Source organism: Theropithecus gelada, chromosome 20 (assembly GCF_003255815.1).
Source record: "Theropithecus gelada isolate Dixy chromosome 20, Tgel_1.0, whole genome shotgun sequence".
Classification (NCBI taxonomy): domain Eukaryota; kingdom Metazoa; phylum Chordata; class Mammalia; order Primates; family Cercopithecidae; genus Theropithecus; species Theropithecus gelada.
In genome coordinates this window covers 32,733,387-32,739,964 of record NC_037688.1, presented here as the reverse complement: position 1 = coordinate 32,739,964, position 6,578 = coordinate 32,733,387, and the positions used below count along the sequence as shown (strand labels likewise).

The window sequence follows — 6,578 nt, the reverse complement described above, 5'->3', positions numbered from 1 at the left end:
CAAAAAAAAAAAAAAAAAAAAAAAAGAATGAAAAAAGAGGGTCAGGCATGGTAGCTCATGCCTGTAGTCCCAGCACTTTTAGGAGGCAAAGGTGAGTGGACTGCTTGAGCCCAGGGGTTTGAGACCAGCCTGGGCACCATGGCAGAACCTCGTCTCTACAAAAAACACAGAAAATCAGCCAAGTGTGGTGGCTCCTACCTTGAGTCCTAGCTACTAGGGAGGCTGAGGCAAAAGGATCAGGGCGCACACCTGGAGTCCTAGCTACTCGGGAGGCTGAGGCAAAAGGTTTGAGGTTGCAGAGTTGTGACTGAACTACTGCACTCCAGCTTGGGCAACAGAGACGGACCCTGTCTCAATCAATCAATCAAGGAAGGGTCTACCATCAACAGCCCAATATTTATTCAAATACACATGAAACAGTTACCCAGAGAGATCATCATATCCTCGACCTTAAAACAAACTACAACAGGTCTGGTGCAGTGGCTTCTGCCTGTAAAGCACTTTGGGAGGCCAAGGCCAGTGGATCACTGGAGACCAGGAGTTTGAGACTAGCCTGGCCAGCATGGCAAAACCCTGTCTTTACTAAAACAAAATGAGACAAAAATACAAAAACAAATCACAACAAATTTAAAATAACTGAAATTTGTAACACAGTATTCTGACCAAATCAGAATTAAACTATAAATCAATAATATAAAAAGATCTGGGCCGGGCGCGGTGGCTCAAGCCTGTAATCCCAGCACTTTGGGAGGCCGAGACGGGCGGATCACGAGGTCGGGAGATCGAGACCATCCTGGCTGACACGGTGAAACCCCGTCTCTACTAAAAAATACAAAAAACTAGCCGGGCGAGGTGGCGGGCGCCTGTAGTCCCAGCTACTCGGGAGGCTGAGGCAGGAGAATAGCGTAAACCCGGGAGGCGGAGCTTGCAGTGAGCTGAGATCCGGCCACTGCACTCCAGCCTGGGCGACACAGCGAGACTCCGTCTCAAAAAAAAAAAAAAAAAAAAAAAAAGATCTGGAAAATCTCCAAAGAGTTGGAAATTAAGCAATACAATCGAAATAACTAAAGGGTAAAAAATGAAGTCACAAGGGAAGTTAAAAAAATTAGAATTGAATGGTAATGAAAATACAACATAAAGGCTGGGCGCAGTGGTTCATACCTGTAATCCCAGCACTTTGGGAAGCCAAGGCAGGAGAATCACTTGAGGTCAAGGGTTTGAGACCAGCCTGGCCAACACGGTGAAATCCCGTCTCTACTAAGAATACAAAAATCAGCCAGGTGTGGTGGCGGGCACCTGTAATCCCAGCCAGGAGGACTGCTTGAACCTGGGAGGCAGAGGTTTCAGTGAGCTGAGTGAGTGCCACTGCACTCCATCCTGGGTGACCGAGTGAGACTCTGTCTCAAAAAATAAATAAATAAATAAAAATACAAGATATAAAAATTTGAGGCCGGGCGCGGTGGCTCACGCCTGTAATCCCAGCACTTTGGGAGGCCGAGGCGGGCGGATCACAAGGTCAGGAGATCGAGACCACGGTGAAACCCCGTCTCTACTAAAAAAATACAAAAAATTAGCCGGGCGTGGTTGTGGGCGCCTGTAGTCCCAGCTACTCGGGAGGCTGAGGCAGGAGAATGGCATGAACCCGGGAGGCGGAGCTTGCAGTGAGCCGAGATCGCGCCACTGCACTCCAGCCTGGGCAACAGAGCGAGACTCCGTCTCAAAAAAAAAAAAAAAAAAAAAATTTGAGTGATGTAGCTAAAGCAGTATTTAGGGGAACAGTTACATCAATAAATTGTTTCTGGCCAGGCGCGGTGGCTCACGCCTGTAATCCCAGCTACTTGGGAGGCTGAGGCAGAGAACTGCTTGAACCTGGGAGGCGGAGCTTCCAGTGAGCCGAGATCACGCCACTGCACTCCAGCCTGGGCGACAGAGTGAGACTCCGTCTCAAAAAAGAAAAGAAAAAGAAAAAACTAAGAAGAAAGAAACGGTACAATAAAAAAATAGAGTGTTACAATCACATGGGACTACCATTTTACATGAGGTCCCTCGTTGACAGAAACATTGTTATGCAGAGCGTGACTGTACCAGAATCATGGGAAAACTTTCGTATTTCAAAGTGGTGAAGACTTTCGGTGCCCCAAACGGAAAGAACTGTAAATTCCACCCGAAAGAAATTCAAAACGTGTACATGGCAAAATCTACCAGCGAGTAAAACCAAAAGATAAAAGAAAAAATATCTGCTGCTCACATAAAGTACCACTGGGTTGTGAGACCTTAGGGAAATCACTTTCCCCTTCTGACCCTCCCGTGTTCCTGGGGTAGCGACGGAGATGATAACGCTGGAAGTCACGGGGTGGATGCAAGTATCAGTGGGACACCTCACTGAAGACCCTCTGACAAAGGGATCACGGTTCTCCACCACCGGCACCTGCCCAGGCTCCAGTCCTTCCTCCACACGCGAGGCTCCGGGCATTGGGGCGTGGCCAGGTGTGTCAGGCCACGCCCCCACCACGCCCCGCCGGGGCCTCGCCCCGCGCGCCCGCGCGCGCGCCCGCCGGAGCTTCCGGACTCGCTCGCGCGCGGCCCGAGCCCCTCGCCGCCCGTCTGAGGCGCATCTCCTGACAAAGAGAAGAAGGCGAAGCCTCGCAGCCGCCCTCCCGCAGCCGTCCCCGCCCCTGAACGTTCGGCGAGGCCTGCCCCGCCGGCCCCGCTCGGAGGAGGGCGCCAGGCAACCCCGGACGCCGCCTTGAGGGTCACCGCCGCCTATGAGTCGCCGAAGTTTGGGCTCCCACCCTGCGCGGGCACGAGCCCATCCCTCATCTCCTTCCCCTCGGCCCCAGGCCGCGCGGAGCTACCTGGAAGGCCCTCTCGTACCTGGAGGGGCGCAGCCTCCACTCGTGGCCCAGTGCCACAGCGGGTCACGGCGCGGGGCGGCGAAGACGCGCGGAGACGGGGGCTCTGTCACCCACTCGCGGCTGGTGGTGGGGGAAGGGCGGCCACCGGCGCGCTCGCAGCACTGCACATGCGCAGATTCCGGGGCGCGCGCCGTTCCCAGGGTCCTCGGAGGGGTGGTCCATCCACGTTCGGGACTACATTTCCCACAAGTCTCCGGGGCCGTGGCTTTAGGAACTCTCAGGAAGAGTCTGATGAGCCTACCAAAAAATCTCGTGGCCTGCACTGTGTTCTTTTTTTCCTAGAGTGGGTCGCGAATTACAATTAACCACCTCCCCGTTAAATACAACAACTTGGCTTTTAAACATTACACCAATAATCTATAACTGTATTTAATTAGAATAGATGTACAAAATAAAAGTATCCATAATCTCACTTTCTAAAGATTAGCTGCGTGTAACTTAAAGGTCACACTTTGATTTTTTTGTTGTTACAAAACTGGCCATACAGGTATCATGTGCTGCAACTAGCTTTTTTCCCGGGCCACTTTGTTGAGGTATATATATTTGTTGAGATCTCTATATTTATACATATATAAAATGTAGATAACTTGATATCTACATTTGTGAAATATTCACCATAAGCTAATTAACATGTGCATCACCTCACATAGTTACTATTTTTTCGTCTGATGAGAACACTTAAGATCTTAGCAAATTTCAAGTATGCAATATTGTCAACTATTGTCACGTAGCTGTGCATCTCTCCAGAACTACTCGTCTTGCATAACTGAGACTTTGTACCCCTTGACCACCATCTTCCCATTTCCCTTCACTCTCAGTTCCTTTTATCCTTTATTTTTAGAACAGTTTTAGGTTCTCAGCAAAATTTGAGCAGAAAGTACATTGAATTCCCACATAACCTTGTCCCCCCAGCACACACAACCTCCCCAAAGTCGATACCCCACACCAGAACAGTATATTTGTTACAATTGGTGAACCTACAGTTAAATATCAGCACCTGGCCAGGCTCAGTGGCTCACACCTGTAATCCCAGCACTTTGGGAGCCTGAGGCCAGCAGATTGCTTGAGCCCAGGAATTCGAAACCAGCCTGGCCAAAATGGCGAAACTTCATCTCTACAAAAAATAAAAATAAAAAAATTAGCCGGGCATGGTGGCACGCACCTGTAGTCCCAGCTACTCGGGAGGCTGAGGTGGGAGGATCACTTAAGCCTGGGAAGCTGAGGTTTCAGTGAGCCAGGATTGTCCCCCTGCACTCCAGCTTGGGTGACCCTGTCTCAAAAAATATAAATTAAAAAACAAAATCACTGGCACCCAAAGTCCATAGCTTACGTTAGTATTCACTTGTTGTTGTACATTCTATGGGTTTTGACAAATGCAGGTAACTGGAATGAGACTACCACTTCTCCTGCTGTCCTTCCCAGCTTCTCCCCCACCTCCCCTTTTCCCTAGTTTATAAGACAGGAGAGAAGGGGGAAAGCAAAAAGTTGGAAAGAAACAAAAGTAAGATAAATAGCTAGACGACCTTGGCACCACCACCTGGCCCTGGTGGTTAAAATAATAATAACAATAATATTAACCCCTGACCAAAACTACTGGTGTTATCTGTGAATTCCAGACGTTGTATGAAAAAGCACTGTAAAACTTTTCTGCTAGCTGATGTATGTAGCCCCCAGTCACACTTTTCACGCTTACTTGACTTATCATGACCTTTTCGTGTGGACCCCTTAGAGTTGTAAGCCCTTAAAAGGGCTAGGAATTTCTTTTTCGGGGAGCTCGGCTCTTAAGACGCGAGTCTGCCGACGCTCCCGGCCGAATAAAAAACCCCTTCCGTCTTTAATCCAGTGTCTGAGGAGTTTTGTCTGCGGCTCGTCCTGCTACATAACCATTACAGTATTGTACAGAATAGTTTCACTGCCCCCAAAAAAATCATCTGTGCTCCATTTATTCATCCATCCCACAACCCCTGGAAATCTCTGATATTTTTACTGTCTCCATAGTTTTGCCTTTTGCAGGTTGTCAGATAGTTGGAATCATACATATGCTGCTTTTTCACATTGGCTTCTTTTACTTAGTAATATGCATTTAAGTTTCCTTCATGTCTTTTCCTGGCTTTTTTTTTTTTTTTTTTTTTTTACAGGGTCTCACTCTGTCACCCAGATTGGAATGCAGGGGCATGATCATGGCTCACTGCAGCCTCCACTTCCTGAGCTCAAGTGACCCTCCCAGTTCAGCCTCCCAAGTAGCTAAAACTACAGGCGTGCACAGCCATGCCTTTTTGTAGAGATGGCATTTTACCGTGTTGCCCAGGTTCGTCTCAAACTCCTAGGCTCAAGAAATCCTCCTGCCTTGGCCTCCCAAAGTGTGGGGATTACAGGCATGAGCCACTGTGCCCAGCCTCAATTCATTTTAGTGCTGCATAATATTCTGCTGTCTGGATGTACCACAGTGTTTTAAATCCATTCACCTACTGAAGATACATTGGTTGTTTCTAAGTTTTGGCAACTATGAATAAAGCTGCTCTAAGTTCAGGTTTTGTGTGGATATAAGCTTCCAATTCATTTGGGTAAATAGTATGGTTGCTGGATTGTGTGGTAACAGTATGTTAGTGAGACAGGAGAGTTCCCTGGACCCCTTCACAGGACTTGTCGTGGCAAGCTTACTCAGCCACTGCACTAAAACCCCTTATGGGAGGGGGAGCACACAGGCAAGTGGGTGACACGGCCAAGGTGAGCACCTTTGGGCTCTGGCCCCATGGTAGCATCTAAGGGTGTATCACAATTAATGCTCTTTTAGCAGTTGCCATCCATGGACGGCTAAGTGTTAACCAGCTCCGTGGAGAGTCAGGATGACAGCCTTTTACACCCTTCACTCTTGATACCCAGGTCCTTGTCCAGCATCCAGGAAGAATCAGGTCACATGGACTTGAAGAATGGTAAATGTGGAGGTTTTATTGAGTGAGGGAGGTGACTCTCAGCAGGATAGGGAGCTGGAAAGGGGATGGAGTGGGAAGATATTCGTCCCCTGGAGTTCTGCTGTCCCTGGCCAAATTCCTCTCTGACCATCCAGCTGCCTCTTCAATGCTCAGATGCTTCTTCTCTTTTCTCCTTCTCCACCGTGTTGCTCTGCTGCTCTGCCACTCTTCTGCTTGTGGAGCCTGGGATTTGGGGTTCTTATGGGCACAGGATAGAGAGTGGGGTGGGCCAGAGTGGTCTTGGAAAAGGCAACATACAGGCGTGAAAACAGGAATCCCTGTTCTCATTTAGGGCCGTGGGTCCAGGCTTGAGGGTAGAGCCCTCACCAGGGACCCCCGCCCTCCTGCCTCCTGTCCATGTCATTAGTTTTGTAAGAGACTGTCGGCCGGGCGCGGTGGCTCAAGCCTGTAATCCCAGCACTTTGGGAGGCCGAGACGGGCGGATCACGAGGTCAGGAGATCGAGACCATCCTGGCTAACACGGTGAAACCCCGTCTCTATTAAGAAATACAAAAAACTAGCCAGGCGAGGTGGCGGGCGCCTGTAGTCCCAGCTACTCGGGAGGCTGAGGCCGGAGAATGGCGTGAACCCGGGAGGCGGAGCTTGCAGTGAGCTGAGATCCGGCCACTGCACTCCAGCCTGGGTGACAGAGCGAGACTCCGTCTCAAAAAAAAAAAAAAAAAAAAAAAAA

The 6,578-nt window shown here is 49.4% G+C and overlaps 1 protein-coding gene across 5 annotated transcripts in view; it reads right to left on the bottom strand.

The window, feature by feature from the left end:
• The window catches only part of ZFP1 (ZFP1 zinc finger protein), a 25,053-nt gene extending 21,976 nt beyond the window's left edge, over positions 1 to 3,077 (bottom strand). Inside the window, exon 1 of one of the 5 annotated variants that reach the window (XM_025371392.1) lies at positions 2,875 to 3,077. The gene's annotated coding sequence lies outside the window, so the exon portion shown is untranslated. Of the gene's footprint in view, positions 1 to 2,855 lie in introns of all 5 variants that reach the window. The other 4 variants (XM_025371394.1, XM_025371393.1, XM_025371395.1 and 1 more) reach the window with 4 other exon arrangements.
• Between the last annotated feature and the right edge of the window lie 3,501 nt (positions 3,078 to 6,578).